At 48.7% G+C, this 19,973-nt stretch overlaps 1 long non-coding RNA gene across 1 annotated transcript; it reads right to left on the bottom strand.

Moving 5' to 3' along the window:
- Positions 1-2,814: 2,814 nt before the first annotated feature.
- On the bottom strand, positions 2,815-3,606 carry LOC131403888 (uncharacterized). Its single transcript, XR_009219627.1, has 3 exons — positions 3,520-3,606; positions 3,217-3,317; positions 2,815-2,910 (listed from the first exon to the last, which is right to left on the bottom strand). It is a non-coding gene; the product is annotated as an uncharacterized LOC131403888 (long non-coding RNA).
- Between the last annotated feature and the right edge of the window lie 16,367 nt (positions 3,607-19,973).

The following is a 19,973-nucleotide window of genomic DNA, read 5'->3' as shown; positions in this document are numbered from 1 at the left end:
CACACCTGTGAACAGAACGTGGGCTGCCAAAGCAGAGCTTGCCAAACTTAACCACTAGGCCAGGGGCCAGAACTATGATTTTGCATCTAATATTAACATAAAATCCATCAATCTTTCTCTTCTTTGTCACATGTTAATTCAGACATATGTCATTTCTGTATCATGAATTAAGTATCTCTTGTTTGTTACCTAGCAAACCTGTGTAGCTTTGATTTTGGAATCTTAAAAATGAGCACACCCCCTGGGGGCATTATTTTCCCCGTAGAGAAGCTTGGCAGCAGGCTCATTGCCTTCCTTCCCACACGAGATCCAGAGTCGTGGAAATGTGTTCGCCTTGCACACAGCACAGAGCACATAGGAATTACTCCACAAACATGTGGTAAGTGAACAGTTGGTGGCATCATCAGGTCATTCACAGAACAGACTGAGAGAGAGCTTCCTTAGGTCAGGAAGGAGAAGCATTCCTTTATATTTTCAATCAATGTTTTAATTTGTAACATTGTAACATGAATAGTATACTATTTGTATCAAAATTGTGTTCTGAAAGTTTTCAAAAATCTGTAAATCTCAGAGTAGAGAAAAATCAAGCTCTGTGAACCTGTCACTTGCTTCAAAGATTGTCAACTCGTATACCATCTGGCTTCGTTTATCCTCACACCCACCCCGCTAGAGTTAACCAGCTGAGATGGCTGAGAGCACATCATTTCAGCTGTAAATATTTTCAGTTTCTCTTACAGATGAGGGATTTTTTGAACACAAACACACTAATGTTATCACACACAAAAATAAAAGTGTCATTCCTATAATCAACTATCTGGTCAGTATCCAAAGTCCCCCAGTTTTCTCAAGGTGATTTCCTGGTTTTGCATTTTATTGGAGTCAGGATCTTTAAAAAACCCTTTTTTTGCAATTGGTTGATGTGTTTCTGAAGCGCCTTTTACTCTCTTACTAGTTCATGCATCTTGATGCTTGGGTGGGATATGCCTGTGTGTGTTTACATGTCTACACCGAGGTGTGAATTCTTTCTTTCCTGGATGGCAGTGCCCTGGCAGGAAGGGCCTGGGCTGTGGGAACCAGGATTTCTACTCTGCATCTGGCTGAACTGAAAAGGCGTCCCTGGGTGACACTTGCAGCCTTCAGAAAGGAGAGGGAAGAAGTACCAAGGAATTCAAGACAATGGCCCTTGTCTTACAGGGTGTTTCCAGGGCATGCTGTTCAAAATGGCGGGTGGTAACCCTTTAGCTCCTAGTCGTAGGGTGGGTTCTTGGGGTGAGCTCAGAGTAGTGTCTGTTTACTACCCATGTGGGAAGCGTTTCAGTATTTTAATTGGTAAGATTGTGTCTGTTGTGTCTGTGTTGTCTAAGATGGGTTGCATTCCCCTGCTGGACCCACTCCTATACCTGCCGCTCTCGTGCCTCATCTTTCAAAACACCCAACAGGCAAGATTCACAGCCCTGTAACACACATCCACATAACCACAGCACAGACTGGGGAAAAGAACACAGTCATCCCAGGGGCTACGTGCTCTATGCGCTCAGGCCCAGCTGCCCCTTTGGGACAAGTCAGTAACAACACGACTGAGTGTGTAAACTAGTGATTGTCTGAGACCATGGACCTCAGAACACCAGGGTCCCAGATGTCACCCTAGGCAGCAATGGACAGTGTGGGTCATTCAGTGGCCAGGATTAAGGTCTGTTATCTTGGCAAACCAGAGCTCACCCCTGATCCATCAGGCCCAGCCAGGGAGGAATGGCCACGATGTACCTGACAGAGAGGCTGGGGGCCTTCTAGGGAATTTCTGCCCAAAAAGAATCATATAAGGAAGTGAGGGGATGCTGGAAATCCTAGTTCACGGGGAGTGGTGAGGTTTATGGAAGAAAGTCCTGTTGTAGGTTTAAAAGCTGCATCATGAATCTTTTCCTCTGGATATGAAACAAGTGGGAAAAGGACTTCCATGGCATGGGCCAGGATCCCAGGAGGATTCCAGTCTAGGCGAAGGGTGAACAGGGAGCCCTAGAGGCGTCCTGATGGGGATATCCTGTCGGCCCTTATTCCATCAGCACATGGTCTTCCTCTGACCTTGTCCTTTCCACATGCAAACTTTTATCTTTTTACATTTTTTCCTCATTTAGTGTTGATGCAAATCCAGAGACTGATTAGAAAACGGTAACTTCCAATATTTGATCAAAAGAAACCTCAATGGGAGAAGCAGAAAACATTCCTTCTTCCTGGAAAGCTGTAGAAAGACAGCCGCTGTCCTGGGGACGGACATGGTCCTGGCAAGTGGTATTTGAAAGACACCCACATTTCAGTGGTTGTTGCTCTGCCTGGGAAAGTCCCTCCAACCTCTACATCCAGGGAGATCTGAGGGGCTGTCTCTGCTCCTGGCCCAGGTGAACCACACTGAAATGCACCTGTCCTCTGAGGAAGGGGGACTTGAGAGTGTCATTCAGTAGCCAGGGAGGGGACTGGCCGTCCTCCCTTCTCCCACATACCATAAGCTCTGACCATACATGAGTTCTTAATTCAAGGCAGAATGTGAGATTCTGTGTCTCATTTACATGAGCATGAGAAGTGAAAGAACCACACCACAACACCCAGGCTGTGACAGAAACAAAACTTACTGCAACATTCAAATCTGATATTTACTCTTAAACATATACTAATGCTCTTCCTCAATGGATAAACAGTCCCTGGGGTGGAGATGTCAGGGATTTGGAGGGGGGTCGTGCCCTCCATCTGGGGCTTTAGTGGAAACCAGGGAAAGTCGTCAGATGTCCTCCTTTACTTGGGATGGGGGGGGGAAGAGCTGACCCGGTGCACCCCGAGGGTCCCAGTGGCCCTGCTGCTCAGGAGGAGCTGAACTTGTGGTCTCCAGAGGGTTATGGCTCATCGCCAAGGGCACGGTGGCTGAAGAGAAGAAACAGACTATTTTGGGGTGCCTCTCTGAGATTCACGGCACACCTCCCTGCCCCCCTTCACTCTTATCCAAACCCTGTGCCGAGTGCTCAGTCCATCAACAGCACCCTGTTTGTCCCTGATGCAGGAGGCATCATTTAGCATCACCCATTTCAGAGGAGGCAACCGAGTCCCAGAGAGGAGAGGGGAGCGGCCTGTCCCAGGCCTGGTCAGCACTGGAGCTGGGATCTAGGCCCATGCTTAGCCCGAAGCTGTACTGAGCCCCTGGATTCAGTCGCTGCTGCTCCTGACACTCACTCGGCCCTAAACTGGAGGATGTCCGGTTCCTCTTTCTCCTGAAGAGCCGCATTTTGCTCGCCTTCTGGTGTGCGGGCTCCAGCCGGCAGGAGACCCAGTAGCTACAGGACAGAGTGGACCTGTGAGCTACCAGGAGCCACACCTCAGGTGCCCCTCCCAGAGTCTGCCAGCAGCTGAGTCCTGGTGCCCCATGGGTCACCACGCTACGAGTTCTGAGGCTGATCAGCGATCCAGGCCACAGGCTCTGGAGCTGGTCATCAGAGAGAGTCTGCCCTGCCCTCACCCAACTCCTGTCCCCCTCACCTCTCATGGACACTGATGGGCTCCATGGCCTGGAACCAGGCCCCAAATCGCTCATCGGGCTCCAGGTCATATGAATTTGCAGCCTGCTGGAGCAGCTGGAGCCTATGGATGACTTTGAATTTCTGGGAGGAAGGACAGGATGCAGACAGGGCTTGGGTGGGGAAGGCTGCCAGGAACTTGTGCGGAGTGAGGATCTGGTCTGGGGTCTGTGCTCACTCGGGAACCCTCCTTCCTTCCCACTCCATTCAGGACATGCCTGTCCTCACAGTTGGCTTGAATTAGTTCCTCATCCAGGAAGGTGTCCTTGATGCCAGCCCCTCCCGCACCCGCCAACGTGATGGGATGCCCAGCTTTGTGGATCTGACTCTCCCAATAAATGTAAGACCCAAGGGATGAGGCCAGAGAAAGTCTTGCCAGGGGAGGTCTCTGATTTCCACATCCCCACCCTCCCCATAACTGCTCACGTCACACCATTTCTGGAAGTTGACCCAATTTCCCTGGAAGGGAGACAGCCAATGTCCATCAGAAACAGCCCCCTAAGCCCATAACCAACCCCCATCCCACCCCTTCTCAGGCTGCAGGAATGTCAGGGCCCAGCAGAGGGCAGACCTTCCACAAAGAGAACTTGACACTGGGCCAGGCTCTGGGCTCCAGGGCAGGAGGGACAGGGGAGCTGAGGCCAGAGACCTTATGTAGCACACCCTCTCTGATGACAGACGGGGAGACTGAGGCCTCAGGGAGGAAGGGACAGCTGGAACACAGAAGTGCTTCCTCACTTGCAGGGGCTGATGGCACTCCCCCAGGGGCAGGGCCCGAGGGGGAGGCTGAATCCATCTCAGACACAGCCTCCTGCAGCTCTGCAGGCAGGCAGCTATGAGCTTCACCAGCCCAGGTAGACTGGTGTGGGGCTTATGCGGAGCATCTATTCACGCATTGCTAAGATGGGCCTGACTCCCCAGCACCCAGGGGTGGCTATGGGGCTCTCATGAGAGGAGGTTTGCCAGATACTGAGAGCTCAGGTCCCAGTGCAGGGCTCTCGCCACCCAAACCTCAGGATCCTGCTCCCTGGCCCCACCTCCAGGCTCACTCACTTCCAGATCATCCTCCATCCCAATGTCCAGCAGCTTCAGGTGATTGAGGAACGTGCCCAGGAAGGGGACGACACCCTGTGAAATCAGGGTGGGAGTGGTGAGATGAGTCCCACCTCTCAGGTGCCCCCATGGACCCTCCCCCAAATCCCTTCACCCCAGCCTCCTGCCCACCACAGACTCCCACAGAGAACAGCCTAGGACCCTCAGCAGCCTCCCCCCAGTTGCCCCCTCCAGGACCACCCAACTTCCCCAGTCACCTCCCAGGGGCGGCTTTTGGCAAATCCCAGGGTATGTGGTCCCTGCCCCTCCCCTCCCTAACCCATCCTGGGCCCAGCCCTTCCAGGCCTCCTCCTGGTCACTTCAAGGGCAGGCATTTCAGGCTCTTGGGCTCCTGGAGCTGGGCTGGAGGAGGAGGGACCCCTCTCTTAGGGAGGCCTCCAGCCGTGAGGAGAGTGACCCCTCCTCTGACACCTGGACCCTCCCCCTCAGGCCACCTCACCTGCTGCTGCTGCCTCTCCTGGGCTCCCTGCGGATCCATCTCATGGGTGGCCCTCACAGATAACACCTCCTGCAGGGTCAAGGACAGGCTCAGGGAGGCCATGTTCCCTTCCCCGTGTCTCCCAGGGCCCTGATCTTGGACCCTGGCCATCTGGTGTCTATGGCTGCTCCCATTCCAGGGTGCCCTGATGTTAGATCACTCCCAGCTCCAACACTCCCTCCTCTGTGCCCTTAGGCCTGCCCAGGCCCCTAAGCCTCTCTCCTCATCAGGAAAGTGTGACAAGGACTCCCCATGCCTCCCAGGGTCCCCTGAGGACTCAGTGTCATCTGACTGTCACCAGTGCTGTCCCCTCCCCCATCGAGGAGGAGGAGCACAAAGCTGCTGCACATTCCTCTCCCCCTTGTACCTCATCACCCCTGTGAGGCCTGCACCACAGATCATCTCCCTCCATTTCCCAGATGAGGAGACCGAGGCCCACAGAGGGGCAGTGAATTGCTAAGGGGCCCACAGAGGAGACCGCTGCCCCTCGCAGCCAGAGGCCCTGGCCCCCGGCCTTCACTCCTCCTCCAGACACACCTCTGACCAATGTCCTGTCCTCTGGACTCTCGGGGTGTGTTGAGGCCCTCAGTCAACCTGAGCCATGGATGGAGAGGCACAAGGTTTCTCGGTGTCCCATGCAAGTGGCTTCTGTGTTTTCCAGCCCCCAGGGATTTTCTGACACCAGGCTGGATCTGAGGCCATGCCAAAGGCCTCAGCTCCCTAGAATCCCCTCAGGATGGTCCCTGCACAGAACTCCTCTTTCATTCACTCAGGAAGGGGACCCCATTGTGCCACATCTGAGTGACAGTGTAGGGGGTGACCACGGCACTGTGTAATGGTGACATTTGCATCCTTTTTCACTTGGAAACTTCTAATGTCCCTTCTCCTTTCTCAGCTCTCATGTTTGAAGTCTGTGGTCTGAGCCTTTGCACAATCCTTAGGCCCCTCCTGCCAGGGCCTCGATGGAGGCCATTAAGAATCTGTCAGGAAGGTCCATTAAGAATCTGTAGGTTCCCTGATAATTCTCATTGCCATCTGGGGCGTATCCTTGACGACAACGCCCTGGGGGAGACTCACTGGTTTGTCAGCAGTGACCACTATCGGGCTAGACTGCACAGTCCCAGAGAGCACACAGTTCTGTCCCAGATCCACCATTTGGCCCAAGGCTGTGCAGCCCCTATGTTCACAAGGCCTGTGTGACCTCACAGTGCCTATCCCTGGGACAGGCAGAGTGCCCTCCCCTGTGAGGTGCAGTGAAGACAGAAGGAGCAGCAGGGGCCTGGCTTCCTGAGGACAGACTGGGCTGCTTTAGGAAGAAAGGAACCCCCACCCATTCCATCCACCCGCCAGCCTGGAGGATGATGAGGGCCAGCTGATGGGTTCCCATGGAAGCCAGACACCTGCTCATTCTGCCAGCTCCTCACCTCTTGGAACAGTCCAGGCGACACCACTGTATCCCGTGACCAAGGCCTCCTGCCCCAAACAGTCCCCACCTGCCCCTGCAGCTCACACCCCCGCTTCCTGTCCAGCTGGACAAGACAGACCATTATTTCTCGGGGAACCTTAAGTGAAAAACTTACCAAAGCACATCCTGCCTGGTCCCTCCCCACCTCACCTCCCGTCCTTCCAGATTTCCAGCCTCCACTCACCTCCTTGAGAAGCTTCCTGCTCTCCCGGTGGCATGTTTGGAAGATCTTTTCAACTATTTTACAGTTCTTCCTGAGGAGGGAAAAAACGAAAGAAACACTGTGGAGTGGTTTTAGGGTAAATCCCTTTTATTTGAAAACCCAGAAGATCCAGAAAGCCTGGATGAGCATTTTCACTGTGTCCTCTGAGCCCTGAGGTGTCTGGGACTGGGGAGGGGCTCTCCTATTGTCACCTGGGGCCTCCATTCTCTTATTTTCTCAGCAGATGTGTTTTAAACAGTCTTAATTTCACGTGGACAGAGAGTTCTGTTGCTGCAAACACTTGAAAATCTTCAATTTGGTTCAAGCCATGATCTGTCACTTAGGGAAACTGATTCCTGAAGCAGAACCACTGGCCTAAGTTTTCAGAAAGACTTGAAGCCTGCCAACCAGGTCAGACCCTAACCCCAGGGTTTGCTGTCTCCCAGGAGGTCCCAACTGACTGAAGGGCAATGCCAGCCCTGTGGGGGGTGTCTGGTCCACCCAGGTGGTGCTCGCATGGAGAGAGGCCTACCCACCTGGACACCTGTCTCCACGTCTCTTTTAAACGTTGAATGGAGGGGCCCTCCAGAGCCCAGAAGATTGTATGGAGAGAGGAAAGGTTCCTCAGTCCGTGGCATTCCTGGGGAAGGGAAGAGAATGAGCTGTGAGGGGGAGCTGGAGCCCTGCTTCTTCTGGCTTCTGTTCCCTCATTGACGTCTCCTGTCCTGGATGAGACAGCGGCTCAGGGAACCCGGAAAAGGCACAGCTGGAACCAGATGAGGAATACTTCCAGGGAGGATGATTTTAGCTCAAGCCAAGAAAGGAGCCCAGGAAGGGGTGAGCTTCCTACCACTGGGACCAGGAGTCAGGTCATCGAGGCCTGGCAGGAGGGGCCTAAGGTTTGTGCAAAGGCTCAGACCACAGACTTCAAACATGAGAGCTGAGAAAGGAGAAGGGGCAGTTCCCCCAACTCCAGAGAGGGGCTCCCAGGGCTCCCACATCTTACCTTGGCCACCTGGATCCAGAGCTCCACCACCCTGGCCCTGTCCTGGGCCGTCATGCTCGGGTCCCCAATGCAGGTGGTGATGATACATTCGACCACTCTGTTAAAGTGGGTCATGGTGGCATGGATGGTCGGTGCCAGGTGCTGAATGCCCCTGTTGTCACCCTGGGACCAGATGGAGTCCAGGAATTCGTGGGGCCTCACTGTCTTGAACAGCTCCTGGGGAGGACAGGGAGTGTCACCCAGCCCTGCCACAGCCCAGCTCAGTGTCCACAGCCCCCAGTCCCAGGCTGGGTCAGTGGTGAGAGCTGGAGCTCAGGAAGCTGAGAATGTGGCCTGAGGCTTGTGGGAGTCCCTGGGTGTTGCCTGTGTTCCCTGAGGGCACCCAGCACAGGATGACCCAGGAACCGATACTGTGGCGCGGGATAGTGACATTTGCTCCCAGCCCAGTCTCACTTCCTCCAAACACCAGAACTCGGCTCCTGCATGACCATCTCTAGGGGCATCTTCCACCCATTCTGACCATCCTAGGGTCTGACTCCTCTTTCAGATGCACATTCCCCCAAGGCAGCAACAACCAGGGGCTTTGTTTGTCTGCCTTGTAGTCATGTACACATTAAGTGCCTAATTAGTGTTGAGGCTGTTGAGGCCTCCTGGGCAAATGAGTGAAGTACCCAAGGACAAGACAGCACTTCAGTGTGCTCCCCTCCCCCACCAAAGCGCAGACTCTGCCCAACTTCCTCTCTGCTCCACCTCATCCATCTGCACAGCCACTCTGCATGGCAGCTGCTCTCAGTGTCAATCTCTCCTGTCCACATGAGGACAGCAAAGGCTCGAGAGTTAAGAGGGCTGCTCAGGTCACATGAGGGTATGTGGGGAAGCAAGAGGTTGGACCGAGATCATGGGATTCTGGATCAGGAAATGGCAGGTCTGGGGCAGCTGATGGCACAGGGAAGGCCTGCCCCATCTGCCCTGAGAGCCCCGCTGCTCACCACATCCATCAGTGTCAACTGCTCTGCCACCAGCCGGGGAGGGAACTCCAAGAAGTCAGGCTTCTCCTCCCTCAGCAGCTTCTTGGTGGTCACGTCCCAGGGGCAGGCGGGCTCTGGGACTGGATCTGGCTCTGCTGTTATCTCTCCAGGTGGAGGAAGGATTCTCCCTGGAGCCAATGGTGGAGCTGGCTCCAGCTCAGGAGCTGGCACTGGGGCTGGAGCTGATGGTGTTGGTGGCTCTGGCCCTGGAGGGACTAATGGAGGTGACACTGGCTCCAGCTCTAGCACAGGTGGTGGAACTAGAGCTGGAGCTGGATCTAGCCGTGGAGCTGGCCCTTGCTCTGGCGCTGGAGCTGGAGGGAGCTCTGGAGATGGTACTGCAGGAGGAGAAAGAAACAGTGTCACTCAAGTAGCTGACTTCCCCTGTGCCTGTCAAAGCCAGGAAAGACCCCACTGCCTTGAAGTGAACCAAGCCTCTGAACATTCTGCAAATTGTCATCCGAGACTGCAGTCGCCTCACCTTCCAGCTCTGCCTCAATGGGCCGTGGATGCTCCAGCTGGACCTGGAGAAGGTAGGCGTGGCCCTGCAGCCCCGAGTAAGGCAAGCTGAGATGCAGAGAGGCTAGCTTCATGCTGAAGCAGAGATAGTGCAGGAACTCGCAGAAATCCTGCCCTGGGTTCGGGCAGGTTCCCACCAGAGAAGAGATGGCACTGGGGGAGGCAATTGGGCAACAGAGTCAGAGGCCTGACCTTTCCCTCCACTCTTCTCACCCAAGGCACCCTGGCTTGTGACTGGACCCTATGCCTGCCCCTCTCCATCCAGGTGAGAGCCACATGGCAGCCCTGACCCCTGTGAGGCTGTCCTGGCAGTGGCAGGCCTGCTTATCCAGCAGGTTGACACAGAGTCTGTTGTGACTCTCTTCCCACTGACACTCTTCTCCTGAAGGTCTGGGACACAGCCCACCCCAGCCCTCCATGCACTTGTGCAACTGGATTGAGCACTGAGACAGATGTGTGACCAGGTTGCTCACACACCTCCTGTTCTGGGCCTGGAGGCGGTGGTCAGAAGAGGTAGATGTGGAGAAGGGGAGGCAGATGAAAATGGGTCTGTGGTGGGAATGGGTTTCTAGGGGAGAACTCAGCCCAGCCACCCCTCTGGTTCCCAGGGGTCCTGGCACCCATCCATAGCTCTTTGACTCCTGTCCTCCTGGAGTGGAAGCCACCGGGCCTCTGCCTTCCCATGAGAATCAAAAGATGCGTGAGATGCGGCTTCTGACAGGCTCCCCTCAGCCACAGCCTCCATCTCTCCCCCGACAGCTTGTTCTTTAGAGACAGGAGGCCGTCCTTCTGCACCCAAAGACCACTCACTTTTTTAGGTGGTCCTGCGCTCTGCCCTCCTGGCTGGAATAAGGGGAGATGCCTTCAGAGGTAAAGGAGGCTATGAGGGCATCCCTTGGGATGGACGGTGGATGACAAGACCTGCGAATGATGTCGAATGTCAATGTCTGACTCTCAGACGGAAATTGAGGCCACACATTGTGTCTCCTTCATTCACTGGGTTTACTGTCTCCAAATGTCCTGCATGCAGTAGGTGCTTAATCTACATGGTTCAATGAATGTAATCCACCCAGAACCATCCCAGACACCTGAGTGGGCCTAGGGCCTCTCTGCTGCCCCAGAGATCCTTGACTGGCTACCCCAAGGAAAAGGACCAGGACCAGCTGGATGGAATCTCCAACTCCTTGACAGGGTGGTTTCCATGTGCTTTTCCAAACTCAGAAAGGCCGCATCTCAGACATGGGTGAGGCAGACTACTTTTCACGGGGAAGAGAGAAATAAACACCATGAACAACCACAGCACGTCCACAGCCCTCTCTGCAGAGCCAGGCACCAGGTAAGCACCCACCATGGCTGATCCCATTAGTTCCTGCAAGATCCCCATGAAATTTATCCTCTCCCACCCCACTTTTCAGAGGAGCAAACTGAGGCTCAGAGAGATTTGGTGACACTCCCAGGACATACAGCTGGCAGGGGGCACAGTCACCACTGTGTTGAGGAGGGAGTGGGCACTCACCTAGTAAACAGCTGGTCCAGGACCTGGTGGGATGTGTCTAAGGCCGAGTAGTTGACCATGAAGGTGGTGAAGCTAGAGATGTTCCTCCTCAGGAAAGCTGGTGCGATGGACTCTGTCAGCTTCTCCATCACTCCTGTCTGGAGGGCCCGCATCCTGCAGGCCTCATTGAAATTCACGGTGGACTCATCCTCACACTGAGGGAGAGGAGGAGGTACATACACTCAATGACATCATGGTGAACCAGCGGGAGGATTGAGGTGACTTTCTACCCTCCTGTGTAGCTGGTGGGAAGGAGTGGAGGTCCAGATTCCTTTGGGAGTGGGACTGTGGAGCACTCTAATGAGAAAATCCTGGGGGGTTCCAGGGGAGACTCAGATTTGAGTCTGCATTCTAGTAGTGCCTTGGTCATCTCAGAGTCCTGGGTATGAAGACCCCTCTGCACCCACACTCACCTCAAACCAGCCCTCTTCATTGATGGACTGGTGCACCTGTGTCCTCTCCAGGGAGATGGCAAACTGGAAACCATCTACCAGCTCCTCAACCATCACTTGGGTGCAGCTCTGCAGTGACAGTGCCCAGAAGTCAGGCCAGGAGGCATCAGGGACCTGCCTGGACTTTGCCACAGAGGGAAACCCCACCACAGTTCAGGCACAGAGGGGCATCTGCATAGTCTCCATCAGGGAAGGAATGTGATGACACCTCGACGGCCTGGGATTCACATGTGGGTAGAAGAGCTTGGTCCCCAGCACTCACCATCCTCTCCTGCAGCCAAGATCTTCAGTATGAACATGACACACCACCAGATCTCCACCATTTAGCTACCTGCTCCTGCTCAGGGTGGTTCCTCCTCATACTACCTTCTCTAACTCCACCTCCCACGTACACACACACACACACACACTGAGGATCAAGGGGTGTGGGGCTGTCCATTTGGGATCACAGTTGTGGCCTGATCTAGAGTGGCCTGCCCTGGGCTACGCTGTTACCTGATGGTTCCTCCTGCCAAAAGGCCACAGACATTCGAGGTGAGGGCTGAGCCAATGTCTAAAGCGACTTAACATGCTCTCATTCTTGGCTTTCCGGGAGCCAGAGCCTCGGAAAGTCACAGGACAACACGAGAACATCCTGCTGTGTCGAGTGTCTCCACTCAAATGAACTGGACAGGAGGCTGTGGTTACAGTGTGGGTGCCTGGTAACCAGAGTTCTAAGTTCTGTTGGGGGCTGTCACCAAGGAAGTGAGGTCACTTCTTCAAGGTTCTATTACTTGGCCCCTTCCTTCAATCAGACCCACCCAAAGCCCCCGCTAGGCTGTTGGCTGCTCTCCCTCCTTGCCCATGTCATCTCCATCACTGTACACAAATATCCATCACCACCCTCCCCACAGCTCCTTGGGAGTGGAACCAGTGGCCAGCTTTGAGGAGACAGAGCTGAAGTCACACCTCTTTTATCCTACCAGTTCTGTGTCCTGGAAAAGCCACTGTGCCTCTCAAGATCTCCCCAGTCTCCCAACCTGCACAATGGGGATGGTGCTAAAAACAGCTTTCTAGGAACATCGTCAGGTGTATATGAGATAATACCTACGACACCTGTGGATTGGTGTCACATGTATCTAATGCTGAACCTCCCATCTATGTCAGTTCCATCTGTGCAGCCTCCACAAACCCCCACTCCATACTTCTTGTCACACATCATTGGCCTGAATTTGGTCTGGTCACTCTTATCTGCAAGAGGGGTTAGGAATTTTATCTTTTAGTTTGTTGAATTGTCACCCAAAATAAAACTGATTCTCTGTTCTGAATATTAAGGGAGAAGGTGAACAGTGGAAACTACCCGTGCTCTCGCCCTACACTAACCTTCAAGTTGAAGGGGAGGAGATGAGCTTTTCAGATAAATCAATCATGTATTTACCTACCACAGGCTCTCTTTTCTTGTTGTTTATTCATCCACAGAGAACAAGTAGTCTTGCTTCCAAGCCAGAATGTATGAGACGTCCACTGCCCTCTGTTCCCAGCAGAGTAACCAGAACCAATTTGTTGGCTTTTATTTGCCTGGCAAACACTCATACATATATATAATGCATGTATCTATGTATATCATATACATGTATGTATACATGACAGAATACTCACATGCACATGTGTATATCTCTACAATTTCACCTTCAATAGCTAAATTTCCGGTTTGTATTGACTCTAAATAACTCTGCATTTTAACTTGTTAGGTCCGTTTCGGTTTGTTTTCCCCAAACTTTCTGGTTAGTCCTCTGGGCACTTCTCAATTGGATAACTGTTATGGTTTTCATTCATTGTTGTGCTTTCATTTTCTCTTTTTAATAAACATATTTGTTGAAATATGACATACAATCAGAATAGAGCACAAATCCAAGTGTAAAGATTGATAAGTTATCAAAAAGGGTACACATATGTTAACACCACCCAGGCCAACAAACAGAACATGACCAGTTCTATTTATAGTAGATTATATATGATATATAGAATAGATAATAACCGCAGTTACCCAGATTATTATTTCTCCTTTTTCAGGAAGTAGCACACTGAATGGCAATGCATAAAGCAAATTTGGTCATGATGTGGCCTCCTTCAAAAATATAGCTGGATTTGCAAGGTTAATTTTTTTTAGGAATACATGAGTTTAGTTCCAGAAAAAAAGAGGCTTGTAAATTTCCTTTCCTCTAATGACCTTGTAAGATTTTTGTAGCAAAGTTAAGCTATTCTTATAAAATGAATAAAAAAGTTTTTCCCATTTTTCCTGTTCTCTGGGAGAGCTAGAGTCAATGTGTATTATTTCTCTCCTGAATGTTTGCTGGAATTTGCCAGCAGAGGTGTTAGCCACAATGAAATGTGGGAATGTTTTAAACTATGGATTCAGTTTCTTCTTCAGATATGGGACTATTCAGATTTCTCATTTCTTCTTGAGACAGTTTTGGTAACTTTCATTTTCCTGGCAATTTGTGAATTTCATCTAAATGTTCAAATGTATTGACATGTTATTTATAATGACACGTGTGTTGTCAGGGAAGGTCTGGGGTGAATATCTTGGGGGCGGAAGTCAAGCTCAGCTCATGTGTCCCCGCAACTTCAGGCACCTGGATGCTGGAGGGAGAGCTTGTTCTCATTGCAGGACGAGAGGCTGAATGCTTTTCTTTTTTTCCTCTGCTCTCCATTCACACCAGCTCAGGAGACCTTGTTCCTGGCCAAGTTGGCGTGCAGGCAACGCCCCATGTAAATTCTTCCAGGCCTGGTGGATATTTGGAATTTTTTTTCTCACATGTTCTCTTGAAACCACATGGCCACATTTGTATAATATTCTCTCTTTATTTTCTATTTGAATCAGTTTTGGTAATCACATTTTCAATTTTTAAACTTTACAAGGCTGTGTCTCTTAGACTCCTAAGTGTTTTCAGTTTTAACTCCTTCAAACTTCTCCCGGATGTTTCTGCCTTATGGTGATTCCTTCTTCATCGGAGCTCTGAAGCTCATCCTAGCTGCCTGGTTGTTGATGGTGGCAGATACATGAGTTTCATGGGGCAGGAGTTTAGGCAGTTTGATTGCCAGCCTTCTGCTGCACCATTCTCAACCCACAGACACCGTGCTTCTCTGCTTGTCCCAGAGGCTTCAGTTGTAATTACTCTTCCTCCCCAGGGCTATCTCCAATCTCATGTTGATATTATTGCTGTTCTCTGAAGCATTTGATGATGTGTTCAAATGAACAAGCATTTTGGATCCTGAACCAAAGAACCATTTACAAAACGCACTCTGAATGTGATCTGCTTTTCCATTCATTAAACTTTTCTCATAAACTTAATCACTTTTCTCCATGTGTGTGGAATTCAGTAAGGACGTTCCAGAGCCCAGGTGATGTTACTTGATTTAGCTATAAATTCTAAGGCTTCAGGAGAGCTGTTGCCACAGATGGAATGAGTTGGCTGGGCATTCTTCCTTCATTAAGTGGTTGCATTGGATTTGAAGATAATTGTGGTTTGAGTCTTTTCCCTAAGGAGCCCCATCCCTCTCAGCAGGTTTCAGTACAAGAACTATCAGTATGTTCTGGCCTTGGTTTTTGCCGTTGAGGAAATCAACAGAAACTCCCATCTTTTACCCAACATATCTCTGGGAGTTGATCTCTATAATGTCCTGCACAGTGAACAGAAGGCACTGGAGAGTTCCCTCATTTGGGTCTCAGGGCTGGGCAAAGACAACCCAAATTACACCTGTAGGAGAGAGAGCAAGTCTCTAGCAGCCCTTACTGGAACAACATGTGCAATTTCTGCCCAGATTGGAACACTGCTGGAACTGTACAAATTTCCACAGGTAAGGCTGTGTGGGATGGGGAGACATGAAACCATGTCTACTTTGATGCCATTCTCAGGTGCCTGAAAAGGAAGAAAGGAGGAGACTGTGTTTATGCATCTCTCACAGGATGTAATCTCCAAGGACGAGTGTATAGAGTCTTAGTGAGGTATGCACATTTCCTTTATTTGGCAGCCCTAAGCACTATGATTTCATCCATGTCCATTGATAACAAGGTTCCAGGGACCATCTGCTCTTGGCCAGATTGGGTCCCAAGCCTGAGTCATCAAGTCACTTGCATGAACATCATTTGCAGTGATGCAAATGAACTGCATCAGAGGAGGCAATATCAGGTGTAAGGTGCAAGTGTCAGAAAGGGCCCATGTCACTCAGGGCTCAGACAAGAACGTTCCAGCATCACAGCCTTCAAAGTGCAAGATAGGGAGGGACAGCCTCACACACCCAGGGCCCAGGGCAGCCACAGGACATTCTGTGTGTGACCCACGCAGGGCTGTACACCAATCATGAGTGCAGAAACACCTCAAGCCCATGAGGCCCTGCCTGGGGAAGCAAAAGTCATGCTGAATTTATAAGATTCCAAATCAGTAACTCAAGATCAATGCAGAAATAAAGTTGCATTTTTGATTTTCTAAAAATTGACCTCCTTTCCTTTTCCTCAGTTCTTTTAACCATGCTCATTCTGGGATCAATATGTTGTGATGATCCACTTCTGCACCCTCAACATTGGTTTCCTCCATTATTAATGCTGTTGTGAGAAATTCCTCCCTTTCCTCACCCTAAAGCAGAGGATACTAGCTGGAAGGAACCCCTGTATTCGCCATCACCCCAAACATCTATGACTATGACAAAGGTCACACACACCTCTATGGCCCTGGAGCAAAGGGGATTTCAAGGCAGTGAAACCATAGTTCTATATGATTCTGTAATGGCGGATACATATTACTATGCATTTGTCAAAACCCATAGAATGTACAACACAAAGAGTGACCCTAATTCGAACTATGGACTTTCATTAATTATAACGTATCTGGACTGGTTCAGGAATTATAACAAATGTACCACAGTCAAGTTAATAATTTGTAGTTAATAATGTTACAGTAATAATGTTATATAAGTTATATAGATTACTAATGAGATGTTAATAATAGGAAAACTATGCTGGGAGGGATGAGGGGATATATAGGAACTCTCTATAATTTCCACTTAATTTTTCTGTAAACCTATAAATGTAAACCGTTATAAGAAATAAAATCTATTTTTTTAAACCATATTTTCCTGTCTGGTAGCTTCTAGCTACATGTCACCATTGAGAATTTGAAATGTGGCTAGTCTAAATTGAGATGTGCTGTAAATGTAAAATACACTATGGGTTTCAAGGATTTTATATAAAAATATGAATGTATAATACCTCAATAATAATTATATATTGACTACATGTTGAGATAATTCTTTGGAGATGTTGGGTTAAATAAAATATATTAAGATAAAAAAATGAAAGGCTTACATGGCTACTGACTTGGGAATTGCAAGATGCACCACCACACACACACACGAGACTCTGGCTGAGGCAGGGGGTTCTAGATTTTGCAACCACCTCATAAACTTATGGCCTCCCACACTCAAACCCTCCTCTCCTGACTTGGAGGAAGGCTATTGCTAGGGGTTGAATTGTGTCTCCCAAAAGATATGTTGATGTTCGAAACCCTGGAACCTATGAATGTGACCTTATTTGGAAATAGGGTCTTTGCAGATGTGATCAAGTTAAGATGAGGTCCTTAGTGTGGACTCTAAGCCAATATGACTGGTTGGAGAGGAAACAGCATTTGATGACAGAGGCAGAGATTGGACTGATTCAGCTGCAGCCAATGAACACTGATGATTAGCGGCCACCACCGCAAGCTGGGGGAGTCAAGGAAGGGCCTGCTGATACTTTGATACCAGATTTCTATGCTTCAGAACTGGAAGAGAATGAATTTCCTTTGTTTTAAGTCACCCACTTTGTGGTATTTTGTTACAGCAGCCCTGGAAAGTCATACAACTATAAATGGCAGAGCTCATGTAACACACGAAACATAAAACAGAGGCAGACAAAAGGGGCTTTATTCTCTTCCTTCCAGGTTGGAGTGATTTCTAGACAAATTGGTTGCTGTAGCAGAGGTCCCTGGTGTCACTGTGGTTTTTCTGGGGCCACAGGAGCTGGTGAAGCTGTTGGGCTGTTTGAGGAGACAGAGATAATAGTATGCAGAGCCCTAACTATTATGCTGGAAATTACGGAGATATTTGTGATTCAAGAGTCCTTAACTGGGGAAAAGGCCATCACAAGGTGATTGGAATCAGATCCGACTTGTCCTTCCCCACTGATGTCTGAGAACAATGGGACCTTGTCCAATTCATGATGAACCAAAGAAGACCTTCCATGTAACCTTATTTATAATATTGAAAATTTTCCAAACTCTTAAGTGTCTATTGATAGGATGCTGGTTAAAGCTATTATAATAAATTTCAATTAAGTAATCTAGTCATTAAAAATCAAATCGGAGTCTATTTTTGAGCAAAAACTAAGTTTAGCTATTATAGGATACCAACGTTGTGAAATGAAATTTTTATGTTTATCTACATAAGAGGAAAATTGGCTGGAAGACAAAGCACCAAAATATTAATAGGGAATATCTTTGAAAGATGAACTTACAGTTGACTCAGTTTTCATTTTTGTCTCTCTTTGCTGACCTGATTTTCTACTAAAATGATCATGCAATTTTGGTAATAAGGAAAATTGTGTATTGTTTTACATGACTAGACCATAATCACTGAAGTTTCTAATGAAACAGGTGGGAGAAATAAGGGATCAGGTGTGTCTCTGACTTTTGTCAGGAAACAGCTCCCAAATCTCTGGCTACAAGAGGAGTGCTGCTTTTCTGGGGTAAGGGCTTAAACAGCTTATTCCCTCTCCAAGGAGTAAATTATCTAACGTGTAGTTCAAGCCTGCAGATAAACTGCTGAACCTAAAAGACAGTTGTCTTCAGATCACTGCTATAATCTCCATCTTCTTTTAGTCTCCTAAGCTGCAGCATCGCTTTATCCATCCTATGTCATCCATGCACCCTTGTTGTTGATGTTAATGGTGGTGGTTGTGTGTGTGTGTATGTGTTTGTGTCGAGGTAAAGGTGAGGGGAGGGAAAAGGTCAAGGAAATAATAATGGCAAAGATTGCATCATAAAATTGAGACTTCACAAGTACTAGCCACCAGTCTTAATCTTACATGCACCTTAAAATCCTATGTCATTAAAATGTGACATTGGTGACAATCCCAACTAAATAAGAATACACCTCTAATTGCTGACTCTGTTTCTCTCTTGAGTTTCTGTCCAACTTTCGTGTTTTCCTTTTTTTTTATTTTGGCAATACTTTAGTTTCTAAAGAATGAAACTCCTAGGAAACAGTCCCTTAATAAACATCGAATCTGATTCCCAAGGGCCAATTATCCAGTCTTATAATGGTCTCTCCACCATCAAAAATGTGAAAGGCCATTGGCTAGAGTGTAAATCTTGGACGTATGCCAGTGGCACACTGTATTTCCCTAATTGAACTTCTGCACCTGGTTTGGCGGAAACTAAGAGACAGTACTGAACTCTGCAATGTGCAGGATGGCAAAAAAAGGCCAGCCCCAGGCCAACTCCAAGACCCAGAAGGCATTTGTGGATGCCAGCTATTAACCTAAATTATCTTTGTTCCCTCTCAGGACTCTACTGCTTTCTTGCTTTCATTGAGATTCAAAAGTGTTCAACCCAAGGTTTGTTGATGGTGAAGGAAGTGGTTAGTACCTCTTGCATTTCTACAGCACTGGGGTTTCAACACAGTCCCTGTGTGTGATTTTGTGTTATCCTACAACCATTTGGAGGTAAGAAAGACAAACATTGTCCTCAACCTGTTTCCGATGAAGAAAGTGTGGCATAGAGATGGTAAGTGAACTTCTTAAGTAATGAAGAGAATATCACACAGAGAATGGAGGCCAATGCTATTTGATCTACAGTTAGACAAATGTATTTGAACCTCTGCTCCCATAGATCCCAACAGATGACCTTGGCGGAGTATGGAACCTCTCTAGGTTGCTTCTTCCTCAACTTGAAATGGGAATGATAATCTGTACAGGATACGACTATTTTGAGGAAATGCAATAAAATAAATAGAACATCTGCACAACATTTCATGGGATGCCTTATGTGTGATAAATGCTTAGTAATGATAGACGTTATTTTAATCAAAGCTACATTTAACTAGATTCTTAATTGCAAAATGAGATAAGGCAAAATGATTCACTCCCTTGTTAATAAATAACTTTATTAGAAAATAATACAAAATGACATTTTGTCAATTGTTTCCATTATGTAAAAATAATGACCCTTCAAATGTTTCTGATACTCATTCTTTATAACCATAAGAGAGTAATCTCATTGTTTCTTCACTTCCTGTGGCCATAGAGGGGCATCTACACTAGGGAAAATTTTTGCAATATTTTGCAGAATATATATGGCTCTTTTGTCTACTTGAATATACTTCTTTTTTTCCCTAAAAATAACACCTTAATCAAATGAGCATGTATAGGTTTTCATTGGAATGTAAATCTACGATATTTGCATTTGAGTATTACATTACTCGCTAAAATGGAAGCTGGTTTAGATTTAGAAAGGATATGGATTTATTGCTGTTAAGGAAGATAAGAGGGTGCAAAATATTTGTACATAATTTGAAAATTACATG

The sequence above is a fragment of the Diceros bicornis genome, unplaced genomic scaffold (assembly GCF_020826845.1).
Source record: "Diceros bicornis minor isolate mBicDic1 unplaced genomic scaffold, mDicBic1.mat.cur scaffold_95_ctg1, whole genome shotgun sequence".
In the NCBI taxonomy this organism is placed as follows: domain Eukaryota; kingdom Metazoa; phylum Chordata; class Mammalia; order Perissodactyla; family Rhinocerotidae; genus Diceros; species Diceros bicornis.
Note: the sequence above shows the minus strand (reverse complement) of the source record. Positions and strands in the feature narration are given on the sequence as shown.